Source organism: Cebus imitator, unplaced genomic scaffold (assembly GCF_001604975.1).
Source record: "Cebus imitator isolate Cc_AM_T3 unplaced genomic scaffold, Cebus_imitator-1.0 Scaffold25, whole genome shotgun sequence".
Lineage (NCBI taxonomy): Eukaryota > Metazoa > Chordata > Mammalia > Primates > Cebidae > Cebus > Cebus imitator.
Window position 1 is genome coordinate 3,467,813 of NW_016107340.1, and position 26,427 is coordinate 3,494,239.

The 26,427-nt window shown below is 36.4% G+C and overlaps 1 long non-coding RNA gene and 1 other non-coding gene across 3 annotated transcripts in view; one reads left to right on the forward strand and one right to left on the reverse strand.

Moving 5' to 3' along the window:
* Nucleotides 1-2,269: 2,269 nt before the first annotated feature.
* On the reverse strand, nt 2,270-2,373 carry LOC119470270. The gene has a single exon (XR_005199155.1). It is a non-coding gene; the product is annotated as a U6 spliceosomal RNA (small nuclear RNA).
* Nucleotides 2,374-3,018: 645 nt separating this feature from the next.
* LOC108300206 overlaps nt 3,019-26,427 on the forward strand; it is a 36,734-nt gene continuing 13,325 nt past the window's right edge. Inside the window, exons 1-3 of one of the 2 annotated variants that reach the window (XR_005199138.1) lie at nt 3,019-5,141; nt 11,760-11,851; nt 23,938-24,117. This is a non-coding gene — a long non-coding RNA (uncharacterized LOC108300206). Of the gene's footprint in view, nt 5,142-11,759; nt 11,852-23,937; nt 24,384-26,427 lie in introns of those variants that run through there. The other variant, XR_001823304.2, reaches the window with a different exon arrangement.

Genomic DNA, 26,427 nt, shown 5'->3' on the forward strand with positions numbered 1-26,427 from the left:
GTCCTTTGTAGGGACATGGATGAACCTGGAAACCATCATTCTCAGCAAACTGACAGAAGAGCAGAAGATCAAACACCGCATGTTCTCACTCATAGGCGGGTATTGAACAATGAGAACACATGGACACAGGGAGGGGAGCACTACAAACTGGGGTAAGTTGGGGCGAAATAGGGGAGGGATGGTGAGGGGTGGGGAGTAGGGGAGAGAGAGCAGGGGGAGAGATGCCAGATGTAGGTGATGGGGAAGAAGGCAGCAAATCACACTGCCACGTGTGTACGTATGCAACAATCTTGCATGTTCTTCACATGAACCCCAAAACCTAAAATGCAATAAAATAAATAAATGGGGAAAAAAAAACAAGTGAGGCATATCTTGGAGACATTGCTGGTTCAGTCCAGACCACCACAGTAAAGCAAATAAAGCAAGCAACACAAATTTTTTGGTGTTCCAATGCATATAAGTTATGTTTGCCCTATACTATAGTTTATTAAATGTGCAATAGAACTATGTCTAAAACAACAATGAACATACATTAATTTAAAAATACTTTATTGCTAAAAAAAATGCTAAGTAACATCGGAGCCCTCAACAAGTTATAATCTTTTGGCTTGTGGTGGGTCTTGCCTTGATTGAGATGGCTGTTTACTAATTAAGATGGTGGAAGATTTCTCTGAGCATGAGATATTGTTTGATAGCATTTGCCCACAGTAGAACTTCTTTCAGAATTGGAGTCAATCCTCTTAAATCCTGCCACTGCTTTATCAACTAAATGTATGTAGTAGTCTAAATTCTTGGTGGTCATTTCAACAATATTTACAACATCTTCATGACTAATTTCCATTTCAAGAAACAACTTTCTTTGCTTATCCATAAGAAGCAACTCCTCATCCATTCAAGTTTTATCATGAGATTGCAGAGATTCAATCACATCTTTAAGATCCACATTTAATTCTAGCTGTCTTGCTATTTCTACCACATCTGGAGTTACTTTCTGCACTGAAGTCTTAAACCCCTGAAAGTCATCCATGAGAGTTGGAATCAGTTTTTTCTAAATTCCTTTTAATGTTAATATTTTTACCCCCTTCCATGAATCACAAGTATTCTTACTGGCATATAGAATGGTGAATCCTTTGCAGAAGGCTTTCAATTTACGTTGCCCAGATCCATCAGAAGAATCACTATCTATTGCAACTGTAGCCTTACTACATGTCTTGTCTTGTCTTTTTTGTTTTTTTTTTTTTTTTTTTTTTGAGACAGGGTTCCTCTGTTGCCCAGGTTGGAGTGCAGTGGCATGATCTTGGCTCACTGCAATCTCTGCTTCACAGGTTCAGGCAATTCTCATGCCTTAGCCTCCCAAGTAGTTGGAATTACAGGCATGTGCCACCACACCCAACTAATTCTTGTATTTTTAGTAGAGATAGGGTTTCACCATGTTGCAAGGCTAGTCTCGAACTCCTGATCTCAAGTGATTTTCCTGCCTTGGCCTCCCAAAGTGCTGGGATTACAGGTGTGAGCCACCCCGTCCGGCCATTAAATGTATTTCTTGAACCATAAAACTTAAAAGTCACAATTACTCATCAATTCATAGGCTGCAGAATGGTTGCTATGCTAACAGACATCAAAACAGCACTTAAATCTTAGATTTCTCCATAAGACCTATTAGGAGACCAGGCATATTGTTGGTGTGCCATAATATTTTTAAAGAGGTCTCAATGGTGAGCTTAAAATTTTCAGTAAACCATGCTATAAACAGATGTGCTGTCATCCAGGCTTTGTTATTCAGTTAACAGAGCACAGACAGAATAGATGGAACATCATTCCTCATGGCTTTAAAATTTTCAGAATGATAACTGAGCGTTGGCTTCCACTTAAAGTCACCAGCTACATTAGCCACTAAGAAGGGAGTCTGTCTTTGAAGCTTTTAAACTAGGTGTTTAGTGCAGACACTTTCATCACTTACCTTAGCTAGATCTTCTGGATAACATGCTGCAGCTTCTATGTCAGCACTTCATGCTTCACTTTGCACTTTTATTTTGCACAGATGGCTTCTTTCCTTAACCCTTATGAACCAACCTCTGTTAGCTTCTAACTTTTTTCTGAAGCTTCTTCACCTCTCTCATCCTTTATAGAATTGAAGAGAGTAAGGACCTTGCTCTGGATTAGGCTTTGGCTTAAGGAAATATTGTAGCTGGTTTGATCTTCTATCCATATCAACAATGAGGCTGTTTTATTTTCTTATTCTTTATTTTTTATTTTTTTTTTATTTTACAAAAGTGTGGAATGCTTCACTAATTTGCATGTCATTGCTACCCAGGACCGTGATAATCTTCTCTGTACCATTCCAATTTTAGGATATGGGCTGCTGAAGCAGGCACACTTTCATATTATTCTTTCATTCACTAAAGTAGGTGTTTTAATTTCTTTCAACAACTTTTTCTTTGCATTTACAACTTGACTAACTGTTTGGCAAAGAGGCCAAGCCTTCAGCCTGTCTTGGCTTTTGATATGCCTTCCTCACTAAACTTAATACTTTCTAGCTTTTTATTTAGAGTTAGATACGTTTGGCTCTTCCTTTCCCTTGAACTATTGGAGGCAATTGTAAGGTTTTAATTGAATAATTTCAAAATTATTGAGTCTTAAGAAATAGGGAGGCCCATGGAGAGGGAAAGAGACGTGGGAACTGTCAGTGGAGCAGTTGCAACACACACATTTATCAATTAAGTTTTTCATCTTATTTTTTATCATTCTTTTTATCCATCCATCCATCCATCCATCCATCCATAAGTTATTGGGGTAGAGGTGGTATTTGGTTACATGAGTAAGTTCTTCAGTGGTGATTTGTGAGATTTGGGTGCACGCATCACCCAAGCAGTATACACTGCACCCTATATATAGTCTTTTATCCCTCACTCCCTTCCTCTCTTCTCCACAAGTCCTCACAGTCCATTGTATCATTCTTATGCCTTTGCATCCTCACAGCTTAGCTCTTACATATCAGTGAGAACATATAATAGCTGGTTTTACATTCCTGAGTTACTTCACTTAGAATAAATAATAGTCTCCACTGTCATCCAGGTCACTGCAAATGCTGTTAATTCATTCTTTTATGGCTGAATAGTTTTCCATTGTATATATGGAATACTTTGCCATGTTGCAAGGCTGGTCATGAACTCCTAGCCTCAAGTGATCTGCCTACCTTGACCTTCCAAAGTGATAGGATTACAGGTGTGAGCCTGGTGTGTGGGTGTGTGTGTATATACACACATACGTGTGTGTGTGTGTGTGTGTGTGTGTGTGTGTGTGTATATACCTCACAGTTTCTTTATCCACTCCAAACTTGTTGATTGATGGGCATTTGGATTTTTTCCATGATTTTACAATTGTGAATTGTGCCACTGTAAACATGAGTATGCAAGTAACTTTTTTGAATAATGACTTATTTTCCTCTGGGTAGGTACCCAGTTGTGGGATTGATGGATCAAATGGTAGTTCCTTTAGTTAAGGAATCTTCACCCTATTTTCCGTAGTGGATGTACTAGTTTACATTCCCACCAGCAGTGTAAAGGTGTTCCCTGTTTACTGCATCCATGCCAACATCTACCGTTTTTTGATTTTTGATTATGGCTATGCTTGTGGGAGTATGGTGGTATTGCATTATGGTTTTGATTTCCATTTCCCCGATCATTAGTTATGTTGAGCATTTTTTCTTTTTTTTTATACTTTAAGTTCTGGAGTACATGTGCAGAATGTGCAGGTTTGTTACATAGGTATACAAGTGCAATGATGGTTTGCTGCACCCATCAACCGGTCATCCACATTAGGTATTTGTTCTTGCAGTCGATCTGGAACTAAAATTTACAGTGCAAGCTTCCCCACATGACACTGTCTGGAGCTGCAGTCTATCCTGCCTCCCTTCCACCCTGATGATCCAATATCAATTTTTCATTTTATATAGGTACAATTTGTGCCATCCCAAAATAATTACCATAGTAACATTAAAAATCAATGATCACATATCACCATAACAGATATAATAAACAGTTTGAAGTACTGTGAGAATTACAAGTGTGACATTGAGACACGCAGTGGACCCATGTTGTTGGCAAAATGATGCAAATAGGCTTACTTGATGAAGATTTGCCACAAAATTTCTGCAAAAAATGCAATATCTGAAAAGCAATGAAATGCAAAGTACAATAAAATGAGAAGTGCCTGTATTTGTGTATCTAAACATTGAAAAGATACTATAAAGATGTGCTATGACTGAGCCCTAACCAGGTGTGCAGTTTTTTCTTCCTTCCTGGGCACCTCGCCACCCACCTGAGCCCACAGTGCAGCCTGTTTGGCTCTCATGTTTAGAGCTCAAGCCTGGGACAATGGTGTGCATTCCTCATATCATCATTCCACTTCTGGTCTGGATCTATAAAAAAATCCCTGGATCCATCCATATACCCTCTGATTTACCATTTTTTAATTCATATGTGGCCTAGAAAAACTAACACAAAGACCCAGTGTTAGAAATAAAGGCAAAGTAGACTGCAAGGGTACAAACATGAATGGATTACCAACAAAAGTATCAACAGAAATCTCTGATAAGAAGACTAAAGAACTTCCCCAAAGGATCTCATTGTTTTAAAAATGGAGCTGATAATAGGAGCACTTTCTTTGTAGTTGTCTCTGACTTTTCTCTGTGAGACCAGAATTCAGTTTAGATATTTATCTGATACTAATCAGGATATACATGGTGCCTATATTTAAAATGTACTTAGCTGTATTTAATCATTTCGTTTGAGTTCCTTTTTCATTAACATAGCTTTCATTTCTATTATTTTTGTTTTAATATGATTAAATAAAAAGTTTATGCTAGTAGACAGCTTTTACTAAATCAGTGCTTAAAAACCTTTCGCTCTCTGTAATTCATTCCTATGAATTTGACTGCTGTGTACTCTAATCTCTTTAAGATCTTCTCATTTGAGTGGAGTATAATTTTACTCTGAACAGTGCAGTGAGACTGTGCAGCAAAATGAAAAAGTTTTGGAAATGATGTGAAAAATAAAGATATAATTACTGTTCAATACAGCGGGGCAGCTTGCTTGCGAGAGTAGTAATTACTATTTATTGCTGCAAGGAAGATAAAAAAGGTAAGGAAATAGAGGAAACTTCTTTGAAAAATGAAACATCTTTTACATAACTGTCTTATGCAAATTCTAATCCATGTTGCATTCCTTTCTATTCCTACAATTGTATTAAACGGTTTAAAAACTATGTGGTTGGTAAGTTTAAAAATGGTACAACTGTATAAAGCACTTAAAGTAGATGGGGCTTGCAAGACTGGCAGTTGCTCTGGTGGGTCAGTGAGTGAGTGGTGCATGAAAGTGAAGACCTCGGACATTACTGTATACTACTTAGACTTTATAAACACTGTGCAATTAGACTACATTAAATTTACAAAAAAAGTGTTCTTTTTTCAATAATAAATTAACCTGAGCTTACAGAACGTCTTTATAAACTTTTAAATATTTTTAAACTTGTTGACTGTTTTGTTATAACAGGTTACAACACACATTGTAAAGCTGTAAAGAATGTGTTTCTAAAATTTTTAATTTTTGTGGATACTTAGTAAGTGTCCATATTTATGAGGTATGTGAGATATTTTGATGCAGGCATGCATTGCATAATAATGACATCAGAATAAATGGGGGCATCCATTACCTCAGCACTTATCCTTTGTGTTATAAACAATCCAATTATACTCTTTTAGTTATTTTTAAATGTACAATTAAATTATTGTTGACTATGGTCACCCTGTTGTGCCGTCAAATAGTAGGTCTTAGCCATTCTTTCTATTTTTTGGTACCCAATAATCATTCCCCACCCCACCACCTCATTTTCCCTCTCCACACCACTACCCTTCTCAGCCTCTGGTAACCATTATTCTACTCTCTATCTTCATGAAATCTATTGTTTTAATTTTTAACTCCCACAAATAAGTGAGAATACACAAAGCCTGTCTTTTTGTACCTGGCTTATTTCACTTAACACAATGAACCGACCCCCGGTTCATCCATGTTGCAAAGACAAGATCTCATTCTTGTTTTTTTATGGCTAAATAGTACTTCATTGTGGATATTACCATTTTCTTGATCCATCCATCTGTTAATAGACATTTAGTTTGCTTCTAAATCTTGGCAGTTGTGAATAATGCTGCAGTAGATGTGGCAGTGCAGTTATCTCTTTGATATACTGATTTGCTTTCCTTTGGGTATATACCTAGCAGTAGGATTGCTGGATCATATGGTAGTTCTGTTTCAGCTTTTGGAGGACCTTCCAAACTGTTCTCCATAGTCATTGTACTAATGTACATTCTTACCAACAGTGTACAAGGGTTCCTTTTTCTCCATATCCTCAGCAGCATTTGTTATTGCATGGCTTTTGGATAAAAACCATTTTAACTGGGGTGAGATGATATCTCATTATAGTTTTGATTTGCATGTCTCTGATTATCATGACGTTGAGCACTTTTTCATATGCCTGTTTGCTATATATATGTCTTCTTTTGAGAAATGTCTATTCAGATCTTCTGCTGATTTTTAAATTGGATTATTAGATTTTTTTCCCTGTACAATTGTATATTCTGGTTATTACTCCGTTGTCTGATGGATAGTTTGCAAATATTGTCTCCCATTTTGTGGATTGGCTCTTCACTTTGTTGATTTGCTTTCTTTGCTGTGCAGAAGTTTTTGAACTTGATATTATCCAATTTGCCCATTTTTGCTTTGGTTGCCTGTGCTTGTGGGGTTTACTAAAGGAATCTTTTCCCAGTCCAGTGTTCTGGAGAGTCTCATCAATGTTTTCCTATAGTAGTTTCATAGTATGAGGTCTTATATTTGAGTCCTTAAACCATTTGGATTTGATGTTTGTATACAGCAAGAGATAGGGGCCTAGTTTTATTCACACACACACACTCCATGGAATACTACTCAGCCATAAAAAGAGACAACCTACAAAATGGGAGTCTTATCTGCTGTAGAGAAAGAGCTGAAATTGTGGAAAATCAGACACAAGCTCTTATCATGTGAGTGGCTAACCTACAACAAAAGGTTCATGCACAGACTCGCCAGGTGTCTATTGCTAAAGTGAGGGCATCGATTGGAAAAGAATGGGACCTTGCAACTTGGAATGATGATGTGTGGGAGGAATCTGATGAAGCTGGGGACACCGCACTTGTAAACTCTGATGAACCTTTTTCTCTTGCCAGAAGTAACAACTTCTGCCCCAGTGGTGGCTACATCCCCTCCCCAACCCATGTTACTATCAGCCGTTCTACCTTTGTCTCAGGAGATAAACCTGTGCTGCCTGAGGCAACAGTGATGCCTTCCTCTCAGGTAGTTTCCAGGCAAGATAATGTCAGTTCTCAGGATCTATCCCCAACACACCTGTTTGCTTCTAGACCTATAACTCACTAAAGTCTGGTGAGCCCCTAGAGGTGAGGTTCAGAGTACGTATGATCCATGAGGAGGTACACTACACTCGAAAAGAGCTGCTTGAGTTTTCTAATTTATATAAGCAGGAATCTTGAGAACAGTCACAGGGAGTGTGGAAATTAGTGCCACCATCAAGCATTTGAAAGACTCACGGGTGGTGATTCCTACCACATCTCCATTCAACTCCCCCATTTGACCTGTGCAGAAGATAGATGGATCTTGCAGATTTATAGTGGATTATCATAAGCTTAACCAAGTGATTATTCCAGTTGCAACTACTGTACCAGATGTGGTTTCATTGCTTGAGCGAATAAACACATCTTGTACCTAGTATGCAGCCATTGATTTGGCAAATACCTTTTTCTCCATTCCTGTCCATAAGGCCCACCTGAAGTAATTTGCCTTCAGCTGGCAAGGCCAGCAGTATACCTTTACTGTCCTACTTCAGAGATGTATAAACCCTCTGGTTTTGTGTCATAATCTTATTTGAAGAGAACTTGATCACTTTTGCTTCCACAAGCTATCACACTGGTCTATTACATTGATGACATTATGTTGATTGGATACAGTGAGCAAGCAGTAGCAAACACACTGGACTTATTGGTGATACATTTGTGTGCCAGAGGATGGGAAATAAATCTGACTAAAATTCAGGGACCTTCTACCTCAGTGTAATTTCTAGGGGTCCAGTGGTTTGGGGCCTATTGAGATATTCCTTCTACAGTAAATGATAAGTTGCTGCATTTGGCCCCTCCTACAACAAAGAAAGGCAATATGCCTATCTAGTGGGCTTACTTAGATTTTGGAGGCAACACGTTCCTCATTTGGATGTGTTACTCCTGTCCATTTATCAAGTGACCTGACAGGCTGCCAGTTTTGAGTGGGGTCCAGACTGGGAGAAGGCTCTGGAACAGGTCCAGGCTGTTATGCTAGCTGCTCTGCCACTTGAGCCATAAGACCTACAAGATCCAATGGTACTTGGGGTGTCAGTGGCACATAGGGATGCTGTTTGGAGCCTTTGGCAGACCCCCATAGGTGAATCACAGCAGAGGCCTCTGGGATTTTGGAGCAAGGTCCTGCCATCTTCTGCAGATAAACACTCTCTTTTGAGAGACAGCTCTTGGCCTGTTACTGGTCTTTGGCGGAAACTGAATGTTTGACTATGGGCATCATGTCATCATGCAACCTGAACTGCCTATCATGAATGGTGTGCTTTCTAACCCATAAAGTGGGTCATGCACAGAAGCATACCATCATCAAATGGAAGTGGTATATACATGATCAGGCTCAAGCAGGTCCTGAAGGCACAAGTAAGTTACATTAGGAAGTGGCTCAAATGCCCATGGTCTCCACTCCTGCCACCTTGCCTTCTCTCTCCCGGCCTGCACCAATGGCTTCATTGGAGTTTCCTATGATCAGATGACAGAATAAGAGAAAACTAGGGCCTGGTTCACAGAGGGTTCTGCATGATAGGCAGGCACCACCTGAAAGTGGACAGCGGCAGCACTATAGCTCCTTTCTAGGACATCCCTGAAGGACTGTGGTGAAGGGAAATTTTTCCCATGGGCAGATCTTAGAGTAGTGAACCTGGTTGTGCACATTGCATGGAAGGAGAAATGATCAGATGTGCGATTATATACTGATTCATGGGCTGTAGCCAATAGTTTGGCTAAATGGTTAGGAACTTGGAATAAGCATGATTGGAAAATTGGTGACAAATGTGGGAAAGAGATATTTGGATGGACCTCTCTGGTGGTCAAAAAGTGTAAAGATGTTTGTATCCCATGTGAATGATCACAAAAGGGTGACCTCAGGAGAGGAGAATTTTAATAATCAAGTGGATAAGATGACCCATTCTGTGGACACCATACAGCCTCTTTCCTCAGCCTCCTCTGTCGTCACCCAATGGACCCATGAACAAAATGGCCATGATGGTAGGGATGGAGGTTAGGCTCAGCAACATGGACTTCCAGTTACCAAGACTGACTTGGCTACAGTCACTGCTGAGTGCCCAATTTGCCTGTGGCAAATTTCAACACTAAGCCCTCAATATGGTACCATTCCTTGGGATGATCAGTCTGCTACTTGGTTGCAGGTTGATTATGTTGGACCTCTTCCATCATGGAGAGGGCAGATGTTTGTCCTCACTGCAATAGACATTTACTCCAGATGTGGGTTTGCCTATCCTGCACACAGTGCTTCTGCCAGGACTACCATCTGTGGACTCACAAAATGCCTTATCCACTGTCATGGTATTCCACACAGCATTGCCTCTACCAAGGCACTCACTTTATGGCTAAAGAAGTGTAGCAGTGGGCTCTTGCTCATGGAATTCACTTGTCTTACCATGTTCCCCATCATCTTGAAAAAGCTGGTTCATAGAATGGTGGAATGGCCTGTTGAAGTTCCAATTACAATGCCAACTAGGTGACCATACTTTGTATTGCTGGGGCAGAGTTCTCCAGAATGTCGTGCATGCTCTGAATCAGCATCCAATATACAGTGCTGTTTCTCCCATAACCAGGATTCATAGGTCCAGGAATTAAGAGGTGGAAGTGGCACCACTCACCATCACCCCTAGTGACCCACTAGCAACATTTTTGCTTCTGTTTCTGTGACATTACATTCTGCTGGCCTAGAGGTCTTAGTTCCAGAGGGAGGAACACTGCCACCAGGAGACACAACAATTCCACTCAACCGGAAGTTAAGATTGCCAACTGGACACTTTGGGCTCGTCCTACCTTTAAGCCAACAGGCTAAGAAGGGAGTTACAGTGTTGGCTGGAATGGCTGACCCAGACTATCAAGATGAAATCAGTCTACTACTCCAAAAGGGCAGTAAGGAAGCGTATGTGTGGAATAAAGGAGGTCCCTTGGTGTCTCTTAGTATTACTGTGCCTGTGATTAAGGTCAATGGGAAACTACAACAGCCCAATCCAGGCAGGACAATAAATGACCCAGACTCTTCAGGAATGAAGGTTTGGGTCACCCCACCAGGAACAACAAAAAAAAAGAAAACACAAACTGCTGAGGTGCTTGCTGAAAGCAAAAGGAATGCAGAATGGGTAGTAGAACAAAGTATTCATCACTACCAGCTAAGATCATGTCACCAGTTGCAGAAATGAGGATTGTAATTGTCTTGAGTATTTCCTCTTTCTTTTGTTAAAAACATGTTTGTAGATATATATACTTGTACTAAGAAACTATTTTCATTTTATTTTCTTTTTCCATTATCATGTGACATAAGATTTATTGACTTCAAATCAGCATTTAAGTATTGTTAATTTTATGTAATAGCATTTGGATTGGGGATTGGTGCATTTCTTGTATAAAGGATAGTTGCTCCATGTTAGGAATTATGACTTTATTATTGTCTTTATTTGAAGATTAAGTATGATCTCAGGAGGTGTGTATGGTTTCAAGTTGACAAAGTGTGGACTTGTTTAGTACTGAATGTCAACTTGACTGAAAGCTGCCAAGTATTGATCCTGTATCTGTAAGGGTGCTGTCAAAAGGGTTTAACATTTGAGTTAGTGGGCTAAAAACAACAGACCCACCCATAATCTGGGTGGGTACCATCTAATCAGCTGCCAGTGTGGCCAGAATAAAAAGCATGCTGAAGAAAGTGAAAAGGCTAGACTAGCTTAGCGTCCCAGCCTTCATCTTTCTCTTGTGCTGGATACTTCCTGCCCTCAAACATTGGACTCCAAGTTCTTCAGCTTTGGGATTTGGACTGACTTCCTTGATCCTCAGCTTGCAGATGACCTATTGTGGGACTTTGTGATCATGTGAGTTAATACTCCTTATTATAAACTCCCATATATACACATATATTTATATGGGAGTTTAATATATATTACAGCTGTGTAATAGGAGATCTATATATATATATATAGATCTCCTATTAGCTCTGTCCCTCTAGAGAAACCTGACTAATACATGGATACATTTCATTCTTCCACACGTGGCTTGCCAATTATCCCAGCACCATTGGTTGAATAAGGTATCCTTTCCCCACTTTTTGTTTATTTGATTTGTCAAAGATCAATTGAGTGTAAGTATTTGGCTTTATTTCTGGATTCTCTATTCTGTTCCATTGGTCTATGTGTCTATTTTTACATCAGTAATATGCTGTGCTGGTGACGATAACCTTGTAGTAAATTCTGAAGTCAGGTAATGTGATGCCTCCAGATTTGTTCTTTTTGCTTAGTCTTGCTTTGGCTATGTGGGCTCCTTTTTGGTTCCATATAAATTTTAGGATTTGTTTTTCTTTTAGTTCTGTGACATTACATTCTGCTGGCCTAGAGGTCTTAGTTCCAGAGGGAGGAACACTGCCACCAGGAGACACAACAACAATTCCACTCAACCGTAAGTTAAGATTGCCACCCGGACACTTTGGGCTCCTCCTACCTTTAAACCAACAGGCTAAGAAGGGAGTTACAGTGTTGGCTGGAATGGCTGACCCAGACTATCAAGATGAAATCAGTCTACTACTCCAAAAGGGCGGTAAGGAAGAGTATGTGTGGAATAAAGGAGGTCTCTTGGTGTCTCTTAGTATTACTGTGGTGACTCTTAGTATACTAAGAGATAAGTATATCTTTTACCATATACTGTGTATTTGATGGGAATCACATTGAATTTGCAGATTGCTTTTAACAGTATGGCTTTTTTCAAAATATTGTTTCTACCCATCAATGATCATGGGACATGTATATATGTATATACACACACATATTTGTGCAGCTGTGTAAAAGGGGTTGAATTTGTTGATTCTCAGCTTGTTCACTGTTGGTGGAGAGCAGTGCTACTCATTTATGTATATTAATTTTGTATTCTGAACCTTTATTAGTTCTAGGAGCTTTTGGGATGAGTCTTTAGGATTTTCTAGCTATATGTTCATATCATTGGCAAACATCACAGTTTGACTTTCTGTTTATCTATTTGGATGCCCTTTATTTCTTTCTCTTGTATGATTGCTCCGGCTAGGACTTCCAGTGCTATTTTAAATAGAAGTGGTAACAGCAGGCATTTTTGTCTTATTTCAGTCCTCAGGGGGAATGTTTTTAACTTTTTCCCATTCAGTATAATGTTGACTGTGGGTTTGTCATGCATGGCTTTTATTACCTTAAGGTATGTACCTTCTGTGCTGATTTTGCTGAAGGTTTTAATCATAAAGGATGCTCAATTATGTCAAATGCTTTTACTGTGTCTATTGAGATGATCATGTGATTTTTTAAAAAATTCCATTCATGTGGTGTATCACATTTATTAATTTGCATATGTTAAATCCATGCATCCTTGGCATGAAACCCACTTGATCATGTGGATTATCTTTTTGATATGTTGTTGAATTTGGTTAGCTAGTATTTTGTTGAGAATTTTGTGTCTATGTCCATCAGGCTATTAGTCTGTAGTTTTCATTCATTCATTCATTCTTCTTTTTTTTTTTTTTTTTTGTTGTTGTTGTTGTTCTTTCCTGGTTTTGATATTAGGGTGATACTGGCTTCATAGAATGATTTGGAGAGGATTTCCTTTTTCTTTATCCTTTGGAATAGTGTCAATAGGATTGGTACCAATTCTTCTTTGAACGTCTGATAGAATTCAGCTGTGAATGTGTCTGCCCTGGACTTTTTTTTGGTTGGCTTTTTAAAACAATTACCATTTCAATCTTGCTTCTTATTATCGGTCTGTTCAGAGTTTCTATTTTTTCCTGGTTTAATCTAGGAGGGTTATGTATTTCTAGAAATGTATCCATCTCCTCTAGGTTTTCTAGTTTGTGTAAAGGTATTCATAGTAGCCTTGAATGGTCTTTTGTATTTCTGTATTATTGGTTGTAATATCTCTCATCTTGTTTCTAATTGAGCTTATTTGGATCTTCTTTCTTCTTGACCTATCTTGCTAATGGTCTATCAATTTTCTTTTCCAAGAACCAGCTTGTTGTTTCATTTATCTTTTGTATTTTTTTGTTTCAATCTCATTTAGCTCTGCATTGATCTTTCTTATTTCTTTTCTTCTGCTGAGTTTGCTTTGTTCTTGTTTCTTTGTTCCTTAAGGTGTGAACTTAGGTCATCTTGTTGTGCTCTTTCAGACTTTTTGATGTGGCCTTTAGGCTATGAACTTTCCTCTTAGCCCTACTTTTGCTGTATCCCAGAGGTTTTTATAGGTTGTGTCACTATGATCATTCAGTTCAAATAATTTTTTAATTTCCATCTTGATTTTATTGTTGACCCAATTATCATTCAGAAGCAGATTATTTAATTTCCATGTATTTGTATAGTTTTGAGGGTTCCTTCTGGAGTTAATTTCCAATTTTATTCCACTGTGGTTTGAGAGAGTACTTGATATAATTTTGATTTTCTTGAAATTTATTGAGACTTTTTTGTGACCTACTATATAACTATGTCAGAGAATGTTCCATGTGGTGATGGATAGAATGTATATTCTGCAGTTGTTCAGTAGAATGTTCTGTAAATATCTGTTAAGCCCATTTGTTCTAGAATATAGTTTAAGTCAATTATTTCTTTGTCAACTTTGTCTTGATGACCTGTCTGATACTGTCTGTGGAGTATTGAAGTCCCCCACTATCATGTTGCCATCTATTTCATTTGTTAAGTCTGGTAGTAATTTCTTTATAAATTTGGAAACTCCAGTGTTAGGTACATATATTAGGATTGTGATATTTTCCTGTGAACTATTTCTTTCATCATTATATAATCTCCCTGTTTGTCTTTTTTAACTGTTGTTGCTTTAAAGTCTGTTTTGTCTGATATAAGAATAGCTACTCCTGCTTGCTTTTGGTGTCCATTTGCATGAAATATCTTTTTCCATTTCTTTGCTGTACATTTATTTGAGTCCTTATGTGTTAGGTGAGTTTCTTAAAGACAGCAGATGCTTGGTTGGTGGATTTATATCCATTCTGCCATCTGTATCTTTTAACTGGAGAATTTAGGCTATTTACATCCAATGTTAGTTTTGAGACATTAGATACTGTTATTTATCCTGCTAGTTGTTGCTGGAATATCTTTCTCTTTTAAATTGTGTTATAGTTTTGTAGGTCTTGTGAGAGTCATGCTTTAATGAGGTCTATTTGGTGTATTTTAGGTCTTATTTCAAGATTTACAACTCCATTAAGCATTTCTTAAAGTACTGGCTTGGTAGTAGCATATTCTTTCTGTTTTTGTATGTCTGAAAAAGACTATCTTTCCTTCATTTATGAAGCTTTATTTCACTGGATACAAATTTCTTGACTGATAATTATTTTGTTTAAGGAGGCTAAAGATAGGATCCCAATCCCTTCTGGCTCATAGAGTTTCTGCTGAGAAATTTGCTGTTAATCTAATAGGTTTTTCTTCTTAGGTTATCTGATCTTTTTGCCTTACAGCTGTTAAAGTTTTTCCTCTGTCTTGACTTTAGATAACCTGAAAATGATGTGCCTAGATGATCATCTTTTTGTGATGAATTTTGTAGGTTTTTTTGAGCTTCTTGTATTTTGACTATTTCTAGCAAGACCAGGAAAGCTTTCCTTGATTATTTCCTTTAATAAGTTTTCTAACCTTTTAGATATTTCTCTTCTTTCTCAGGGACATCTATTATTCTTATGTTTGGTTGTTTAACATAATCTCAAATTTCTTGGAGGCTTTGTTCATTTTTAAAATTATTTTTTTTTGCCAGATTGGATTTATTTGAAAGCCTTGTCTTCATACTCGGAAGCTCTTTCTCCTACTTGTTCTAGCCTATTGTTGAAACTTTCTAATGTATTCTGTATTTCTCTAAGTGTGTCTTTAATTTCCAGAAGTTATGGGGTTTTTTTTTTTGTTGTTGTTTGCTTTTCCTTTATGGTATCTATTTCTCTGGAGAGTTTTTTATTTATATTCTATATTTTTAAAAAATGTCTTTTAAGTTGATTTTTAACTTTCTCTGGTACCTCCTTAGTAGTTTTATAATCAACCTTCTGAATTCTTTATCTGGCAATTCAGAAATTCACTCTTGGTTTGGATCCATTGCTGGAGAGCTAGTGTGATCTTTTGGAGGGTGTTATGGAACTTTGTTTCTTCATATTATCAGAATTACTTTTATGATTCCTCCCATTGGGGTAGACTGTTGCAGTGAAAAGATCTGGAACTCAAAGGCTTCTGTGTAGATTCCTTCGTCCCATGAGTTGATCCTTTGATGTAGTGCTCTCCCCTGCCCCCAGGGAGGGGGCTTCCTGAGAGTCAGACTGCAGTGATTGTTATTGCTCTTCTGACTCTAGCAACCCATTGGGGCCACTGGCTCTGGGCTAGTGCTGGGGAATGTCTGCAAAGAGTCCTGTGATGTGATCTGTCTTCAGGTCTCCCAGACATCGACACAAGCACCTGCTCAGCTGGAGGTGGCAGGGAAGTGAAATGGAATCTGTGGGAGTCCTTGGTTGTAGATTTGTTTAGTGTGCTAGTTTTCTCAAATGCTGGGTATGCTAGCAGTAAAATTCTTACATGAACAGTCCAGGACCTCTGGTAAGGATGTTGTAGGTGCTGAAATTAGCCATTGTTTTCTCCTTATTTGAAACAGGGTTGTTTTGTTATAAACAATGATTCAGGCAAATAGTTTTCATAGATAGATAGATAATGTCTCTTTGGCTTCTGTATCAGGCTTGTTGGTGCTGACTTTGTAGAATAAGTTTGGAAGTAGTCCCTTCTGTTGCATTTTTTAGAATAATTTGATTAGGTCTGTTATTTTTCTTTAATCACTTGGTAAAATTCATCAGTGAAGCCATTAGTTTCTAGGCTTCTCTTTGATGGGAGAGTTTTTCTTAGGCTTTAATCATGTTACTTGCTGTTGGTTTGTTCAGGCTTTTTATATTTTCATGGTTCAATCTTGGTAAGTCATATGTGTTTAGAAATTTCTTCTAGGTTTTCTAATTTATTGTCATATAATTGCTCATAGTAGTCCCTAATAATCCTCTGAATTTCTGTGATATAAGTTGTAATGTCTCCCTTTTTTTTTTTTTCCTCTGATTTTATTTATTTGGGTTTTCTGTCTTCTTATTCTGGCTAAAGACTTGTCAATTTTGTTGATCTTTTCAAAAAGCAGCTATTTTGTTCATTGAACCTTTTTGTTTCCTGTATTTCAACTATATTCATTTCTGCTCTGAAATTTTTATTTTATTTCCTTTTTTCTACTAATTTTGGGTTTGCTTGCTCTTGCTCTTCTTGTTCTTGAAGATGCATGTTAGGTTGTTAATTTGAAATTTTTCTACTTTTTTGATGTAGGCACTTACAGCCGTAAACTTCCCCCTGAATACTTCTTTCACTGTGTCTGATTTTGGTATGTTTTGCTTTCATCATCATTTATTTCAATAAACTTTTCAATTTTCATCTTAATTTCTTAATTGACACACTGGTCATTTAGGAACATATTGTTTAGTTTCCATATGTTTGTATAATTCTAGGATTGTTTTCATTATTGATTTCTTTGTTCATTCCACTGTGGTTAGAGGAGATGATTGGTATTATTTCATTTCTTTGAATGTTTTAAAACGTATTTTTTACCTAACATATGGTCTGTTCTTCCAAATAATTCATGCATTGAGAAGAATGTATATTTTTCAGCTGTTGGATGAAATGATTTGTAAATATTTTTTGGATCAATTTGCTCTGTAGTACACATTAAGTCTGATATGTCTTTGTTGATTGGGGTCAATCTCTCTATTTCTAATAACATTTGCTTTATATATCTGAGTGCTCAAGTGTTGGTGCATATATATTTATAATTGTTACATCCTCTTGTTGAATTTACCCTTTTATTATTATATAATAACTTTTTTGTCTCTTCTTATAGTTTCTGTCTTGAAATCTATTTTATATGATAAGTATGGCTATTCCTATTCTTTTTTGGTTGCCATTTGCATGTAATATCCTTTTCCATCCCTTTATTTTTAGTCTGTGTATCTTTATAGGTACAGTGTGTTTCTTGTAGGGAACAGATCATTGAGTCCTGGTGTTTCATCCATTCAGCCACTTTGACTTTTGATTGCAGAAGTTAGTCTATGTACATTCAATGTAATTACTGATAGAGAAGGACTTCTGCCATCGTCTTATTTGTTTTCTAATTGTTTTGTGGTCTTCTCTTTCTTCCTTTTAAAACTTTTTTGTTAAAAACTAAAACACAAACATACACATTTTCCCAGGCCTATACAGGGTCAACATCATTGATATCACTGTCTTCCACCTCTACATCTTTTCCCACTGGAAGGTCTTTAGGGGCAATAACATACATGGAGCTATTATCTCCTATGATAAAAATGCCTTTTAGAATAACCCCTGAAGAATGTATCTGAGGCTGTTTTATACTTTATATATATTTTAATTTTTATATATTTATATTATATATATTATATATAATATATATAACAGTAAATACATAAACCAGCTACATAGTCATTAATACTGTTATTATCAAGTATTATGTAATAATATGTCATAGGCTTTTATATGACTGTCAGTGCAGATCTCTTTACATCAGCTTCACTGCAAACACATAAGTAATGTGTTGTACTATGATGTTAAGATGGCTAAAATGTCACTAGGTGATATGAATTTTTCAGCTCTTTTATAATCTTATGGGGTCAATGTCATATATGCAGTTTGTCATTGACTGATACATGGTTACGTGACTTATGACTATATATGTGCTAGGTTAGTGCAAAAGTAGTTGCAGTTTTTGCCATTACGTTTAAGTTCCTCTTCACCTCTTTCTTCTCTCCTGATGTTTAGTTTGAAAATAACATATCATTGAGTTTAAACACTCTGAACTAGCATATTTGTTGAAAATTCTGATTTATCTAAAAACAATATTTATTGAATGCCTACTAATTGTCAGGCATTGCTCTGAGTTCCTGGAAACAACAGTAAACAAAACAGATCTCTCACCTGTGGTGCTTACCTATATGTGCTTACACACATTATATATATATTTACAAATAAATATAACAAATATCTAAAGTATATATAATGTTGGAAGATGATAAGGGCTGTAGGAAAAACAGAAAAGACGGAGCCATTTCATATGGAAAGTAGACACAGATTACAATTTTAAATAAAGTGATTAGGACAGACTTCATTAAGAAGGTATTATTTTTGCAAAATACAAAGAAGGAAGAAAATTAGTCAAGAGGATACCTAGAGGAAGATGGTCTCAGGAAGAGAAAATAGCTTGTACAAAGGCCTTGAGTTCTAAGAACGCTGGCACTGTTGAGACAGAGTAAGGAGATCAGTGTAGGTAGAAAAGTGTAAGTGAGGCATAGAAACCCAGGGACAAAAAGTCATAGAAGAAAGGGCTGATCATTCTGGCCTTGGAAGCCAGTGTAAAGAGTCAAGCTTTCATTCTTCATGAAATGGAAGACATTGCTCTACTTTAAGTGGAGAAGTGACATTATCAGTCTAGTCCTTTAGGATTTCTCTGACTCCTTAATTGAGAATAGAATATAGGGGCAAAGAGAGAAATAGGGAGATCAATGTGGAGGCAAGAGATGTTGGAACAGGGTGGTAGCAGTGTTCTTAACACCATGCAGCACTGCTTTAAAGAACTGAAAGTTATTCACTATAAATCATGGACTCGAAAATACGAGTTTTTATGCTTGGCATCTGTTCATTTTCATAACTGCAGAAACATGATACATAAGGTACACACAGACACTAAGATTAAATGTACTTTCTTTGTGAAATTAAATCACCCACATTAAGAAAATCTAAAATATGCCATAAAAAGAAGCAAATTGTTGGTGATAGCATTTGATATGTTGGAGTAGAAAATGTACCATGAGCAATTTGTTGTCTGAAACACTAAAGTGGCTTTCTGGCAAACTAAGATAATACATCTTCTTGTGTAAATTTATTTTAATGCATAGAATTCTTGCATTTAAACTTACAAATGTTACATTTTTCCATCTCTGTTAGTGGTGAATTTTTAACATATATGACTAAAGAATCCAATTATACACCTCAAGGAAAGGGCACAATGAACAGCCAAAAAGGGGCTTTATTTAGAAATGCAGCAGATCTTACTTTTACCTCTAAAAGGAAAAAAAAAATACAATTGAGGATTAATGAACCATAAGCAAAATTTAGTGAATAATTTATGTAGCAAAATAGAGTACATGAAAGAGGTATGTGAAAAATTAGCACTGCCATTTCTGGAGTGTTTAATATTGTAGTAAAATTGAAATACAAAAGGGGATGTACAGTTGGTTAAGAGAGAGAATTTTATCAGTGGAGAGTAATGATCCAAACATGCTGATGTGTTTTTGATGGCATAGAGCTGTCATGAACTTCCCTAAGTCTATAGAATATTAAGAAATTCCTAGTAAAAAGGCTCCTTTGTCTAGAAATCAAGTTAAAAATATACATATGGCTTAAAAGACACATGTAGAGAACCTATTAATGTTTGAGAATTTTAATTTTCTGATTTTTAAAATGCACATCTTTTCACAAGCACCCTGTATAGTCAGAAATATAAATTCGCCTTTCATTACCAATTAGATGACATCCTGAAAATGTGTCTCAAGAGAACACATTTTCCCCATTGTTCTATTATAACTGATTTACGTTTAAAATGTAAAAAACTATTCCCTCGAAATACTTCCATGCATGGTTCATATGCCTTCCCAAATAACTCAGCAAAAAAAGTAATCATGATAGGCAAATATCACTTTTTTGGGTATACTTGCTAAAACAAAGTGACCTTTACTCAAAAAGCACATCAGCCACAGGAACGTCAAATATTAAGATTTGCTTGACACTTAAGATGAAAATCAGAAATCTGCTACCCAGAAATCATGAAAAAATTTGCTTTCATGTACTGCCTGATTAAATACTTTATTCGAGAGAAGACAGCTACATAAGTTGTTAGAAATGACTTTCAGACTTGATTTGAACACATTCACAAATATTCCTTGACTGTCTTATTTGTATCAATAAATATTCAAGGCTATGGGTTCAGGAATTTAAAGATTTCTTCCTTCTTTGAGTTTATTCAGTTAAGCAATATGTATTTTCCTCAGGCACTTTTCTGGGACTGAGGATATAGTAGTAAATAAGATACAGTACCTGGCCTCAAATAGTTGGAGCTGGCAATAAACAAGCAATTAAATAAAAATATATACATTGGTAACATAAATTTCAGGTGGTGGAAAATACAATGATGAAAAATAGAGCAACTCTCTGAGAGAGTACCAGGGAGAGAGGGGTCTCTATTGTAGATGTGGCCTGCACAAAGGACCTTGCTGAGGATGTCATTTTCACTAAGACCCAAATGAATTTTATGTGTAAGCCAAGGGAAAACACAAGAGAAAGAAGAGTTGCAGCCTTGAGGCAGGAATCTGTTTGGCATACCTAAGCCTAGCAAGAAGACACATGTGACTGGAACAGAATGAGGATGAAAGGGAATGGAAAGTCTGTGAGGTTGGAGAAATCACTGGGAACCAGATTATATAGCATCATGGTAAACATTTGAGATTTTGCTGTAAATGTGATGAAAAGCTATTGGCAATTTGACTGTATGGACTGACTCTATCTTATGTTTTGTAAGATCACTCAGGTTGGAATATATTTTCAAGGTAGAGTCAACAGTGCTTGTTGATAAATTCAAGTGAGGTCGGCAAGAAAAGGAGGAATCAAGGGTAATGCCTATGATGTTTTTCTGAGCAACTTGTTGACTCTGAATACATATACTGAAATGGGGAACACTTCAAGAGTTGTGGCTTTGGTGAAGATGATCAGGAGTTCATTTGCAATGTGCTTAATTTGAGTTACCTATTAGACATAATAGAGACATAATTAGACAAAATAGAGGTGCCAAAGAAGTAATTGGGTATGTCTGGATTTTCTGAGATAGATAGCTACAGATATACATTAGGAAAGTGTAAGCATAAGCATGATATTTAAAGCCTAATACAGAAGGAAATTACCCCAGGAAATCAGTGCAGATAAACAAGGCTTAGAAGTTTGAGACCTCAACGTTTAATGAGAAAGGAATGTGAGGTTGTAACAGCTAATGCTGTCGGAGAACTAGGAAAATACTCGTGGATGTTGAAGGTTGTTCTAAGTATCTGTTGATGCATAACAAATGATTCAAAAATTTAGTAGCATAAAACAATGCCTATTTTACATGTTTATGATTCTGTGGCTCAGCAGGACAAAGTAGGATGTTGTTGTTTGGAACCTCAGCTGAGGTGTCTCAAATAAGTAAAGATGGCTGGTTCACAAATCTAGGGCCTTAGTTCTTCTATACCCAGTCTCTCAGCATATCAGTTTGGACTCCATTAGAGCATGGAGCTCAGGGTAGTCAGATGCCTTCTGGGGTGGTTTAGGAGTCTGAGAGACCAAAGCAAAAATTGCTGTTCTCTTAAATGTTGAGCCCAAACTGGCACAGAATCCCTTCTGCCATAATTTATTGGTCAAATCATAATTTACCTTCAGCCCATATTTGATTAAAGGAGAAATAGGCCCCAGCTGGTCATCTTTACTTTTTTTTGTCCATCTCTCCCACAGTGGATTAACTATTAAAAATTAGTCAGTTCACAGTGCAATCACCATTAGAATAGCAGTATATATGAAGTAGTTGAGACAGAGAGGGCTGTGTTGAAGGATTAGGAGAAAGCTTGACAGAAGGAGTTAATTTGGGTTTTACAGGCTAGATGGAGTTTGTTGGATGGAACAGCAGTAGCAGCATGTGCAAATTCAAAGCTTCATGGAAGAGTACACTGTACTAAGTGAATGCAAATGTGCCTGCAGTGTGACCAAGTTAGAAGAAACTTACCTAATAGACACTGGATGTCATTGGAAAATCTTATTACAAAATTTATTCTATTAGTGTATGGGATCAATGAGTATGAAAAGAATAGATGTTTAAAAATCATATAGAATCTTATTGCAATTGCATTTTGGGAAAATCTCTGATTAAGTTATGGTTAGTGGGTATCAATAGGAGAAGAAAGATTTCAGAGGACTCAGCAAATATCTGATATTGGCTGTGGGGTCTGAAAAACGGTAAAGAATGACTTTTAGCAGCCCAGCTTCATAGACAGTAAGGCCTCTGGATGATCCGTGGTTGCACTGCACAGTAAGCTATCTGTAAGTTTCGAGGATAGAATAATGAATTGCAATTATTTACTTATCCAATCTTTGTTAGCACTTGTTAGAAGCCTGGCACTGAATTAGTAATTAGAGAAACAAAAATGAATGGTATGGTTCCTACCCCAGTGGTTCTCACAGGCTTGCGAGTCTGATTTGCCTCGGGTTTAGAAAGGCCTGTGGAACATCTAAGAGCCTCTCGGCAGGAGCAGGAAAGTTACTGGGGAGTATAAATGTATGTATATGATCTGCAGAAGCTAGTCAGGATCCAAACTGCATTTACTACATTTCCATGGATGTTCATTTGCCTCTTCTGCCTACTCGGGAGCTTTCATCCAAGAGAAATCAGTGTTTGCTTTGCAAGGTAAAACATCGATTTAGCCTTCAGCCTAGATGTTCTCTGCTTATTGAGCCCCATAGGCAACTTCACATCTGCACTTTAATCCTGTCTCTTTCAACTCTACTTTTTTAAAAAAGAACTTTCCTATTAAACACTGTTACTCTGAACAATCTCTAGCTTTTTACATTTCTAGCCAAACTGTTTTCAAAATACCTGCTATTTCTTATAGACATACAAAGTTTTTAACCCTTTTAAAATTATATTGAACTAGTCTTACCTTTTGATGTATTCCGTTTAGCAAGTATCAGGGACAGCTTTAAATTGATGCTTCAGTTTGTGGCTTTGTTATAGATGAAAGATTTGTGGCTGAAAATAGGGCTAAATCCTACTTCTTGAAGTTGCTTAGAGTCTCTAGAATCAGGCAGGCATGGATTTGGTTCTCAGTTCTTAGTAACCACATGACCTTGAGCACATTTATTCATCTCTTCAGCTCTCCTCAATCTTAAAATGGAGATGGTGTTTGGCTATAATGTGCAAGCTACCAAGGATATAATAGGATACAAAAACAGACAATCCTGGGAACACCCATCATCTAGATTTAATATGTTAACATTTTACTGTTTTTCAGATTTTTTAAAGAAATAAATGATATATATCAAGTGAACAATGTTTCTGAAACTTAACTGTCACTGCTTGTAAATTAATTTTACTAATTTTAATATTTCCAAGCATTTGATTTTATAAATGAAATAAATATGCAACCATTTGTTTATTCATTCATCCTATAAGACATTAATGTGTTCCATTTTTATACTACCAAAAATTCTGCCATAAATATTTCACACATTTCTATGTGCTCACACATGATATTTATCTTGTTCTCTCTGTATATGTACCTCAATCTTGGTGAATATTCTTTTTAGTTTTAAAAGTATGTATCAGAGTGCCTTTGCACTTCTCTATGTGGACAATAATAATATCTAGATGTAATAATTTTTTTTCTCTAGAGACTTCTGGTTATCTAACCCAAATGCCAATTTTTGTATGGGAACCCTGCCACTCCTCTGAAAGACTACATTTCCCAGGCAATTCTGCAGCCAGTTTGATCCTGTGACTTCATTCTGATAAATGAAATTTAAGCAAAGTGTTGTGTGGAACTTTAGGAAAGCCTCCTCACATGGGAAAAGGTGAGCTTTTCTTCCTCACTACTTCATTCCTAAAATTCACTAGAATGAAAATGCAATGGCTGGGAGTTTACCTTGAACATAAGGCCATATGCAAAACTCGTAGAGCCACAAGATAGAAGTATGGGTCCTTGATCACTGTGTTGCTGCCACATCAGTCCTGTCTGCCTGCCTCTAGATTCTCATTCCCTTTTTTTTTTTTTTTAAAGTGAGAAAGAAACCTCTATCTTATTTAAGGTATTATTTAAGATTTTTCTATATGTATAACTGAAACTACTCCTAACAGATACCCTTTCCATTTCTTGTATCTCTTACCTGTTTTCCTTGAGCTATCATGTTGTCTTTGACCATGAGGAAAATATTGAATAGTAGTTTTCATTGCAGCCCTCCTTCTATTATTCTTACCTAGAATAGAAAGGAATCAAAATCTTCATTAAGTGTGATATTTGAGTTTTTGATATTAGGGTTTTTGTAGATATCTTTTACTATTAAGGGAGAAGGAAATAAAAAGTACATTTTACCAGTCATCATACTTTATCTTAGTTAAATCAGACAAGTAGCAATTAACTACTAGCAGATAGTTGCATAAATTAAATCTGACTGTATATAAGCTTTTAAAGGCTGTTGCTCTTTTAAAATATTTATCTTTATTTTTAATGTACAACAGAGATTGTAATCCAAATATCCATATGTACATATAACAATATAAATCTTAATAAGATTATAACAAAATAATATGGCATCCTAGTAAAATAGTCACAATTAAAATTCCCATGTCAGAGAATACCTAGTATTACTTTGCAATAGATTTTTTTTTTAGTTTGCCTGGCATTACTACAGACAGAAGAAATAAACTTTATCTTATGAACAAGATTATTTTTGGTTCAGTATTCAATTTTTAATAATAGGATTTCTAAACTTTGCTTTTAAAAAAGTAGGCTGGATAACTGAACACAAATAACAGAAAGTAAATTTCCAATCATGTAGTACCTATAAAGAAGGTGCTGCCTTTATTTTAAAGAAAAAGGAAAAATTTTTAAAGACTTTTCAGAAGTCTTTAATAAAGACATATTCTAATAAGGAGGAGAAGAATATCAAAACTTCAAAAGATGGATCAATAGGAAAGATTAATATTTTGATCTTTCCAAAATATTTGCTCATTATAAATACTGCAGAGTAATATCTATCTTTTATTTCTGTTTACAAGCCAAATACCTGTTAAGTGTTATATACGTACTCTAACATTTACTTTTAATGCATGTGCAAATTCTTCACAATCTCATTCTCATAAAATCCAACAAAGCGCCTGCCCAACCAGGTCTTTTCTATAGTATCTTAAACACACATCTAAGTTGTTGGCCATATGTGCTAGAACTCTAACTGCTGCATTCATTTGAAGACACAAACAGGATTTGGATTAGCTACCCAATTTATATTTTGAAAATTGTATGATCTGAACAGAAGTTCTGAACAGAACCTCAAACTCCAATGTTTTATTACACAAAGGATTTGCAGTAATGAACCCATCAAAATATTCTGGTTTACAGAAATACTACCAGTATACAAGTTTATTTTTGCTCTAAAATATAGTAATATTGGAATGCATACTCTTTCAAGTCAGCTGGATCTTTTATGTTACGTTCATGCTTCTCATCTCTTGATTCAATTACTTAGAAAATAGCCTCAAGGAAGCAGATGGTAAGTGGGTGAATAAAGACGGGAATTCTAGTTCCATAATTATTTAGCTAAGTCCCAGAGATTGGTTGGTAGAGTAGGCTTTTTCTTTTCCTCCCAGAGATAGTATATATGAACCCTCTCCAAGGGTGCTGATACTAATGATAATCTTCACTATACAACTCTTTAAGCAAAGCACATATTTCAAAAAAAAATTACCAGAGTACTTTGTCATTTTGCAATGAAAATAAACAACACCATTCCACTTCTGCAATTGAAAGGATTTCAGAGGTTATGAGGAAAGTAAAACAGAAGTTTGAAATTTTATTTCAAGAATTACCTCTTTAAGTCAATCTATATTCTCAGATGACTTGTGGCATGTGTTTTTATCATCCAAAGTAGAGCAGATGGATTTACTACAGGTGAGACTGAATTTGGGAAACAGGAAACTGCCACAGATTTATGCACTGGCAGATCTGAGATTGAATCGTGAAATTTCAATATTTGACTTTTTGACTTTCAAAATGAGAGTTTCATTTTGTTCAACCCAACATTAATGGCTAATACGTATTAAGCACTAACGGTTTTATATGTATTTAATCACTTACTCCTAACAGCTATGTATAGTAACCCTTCCCA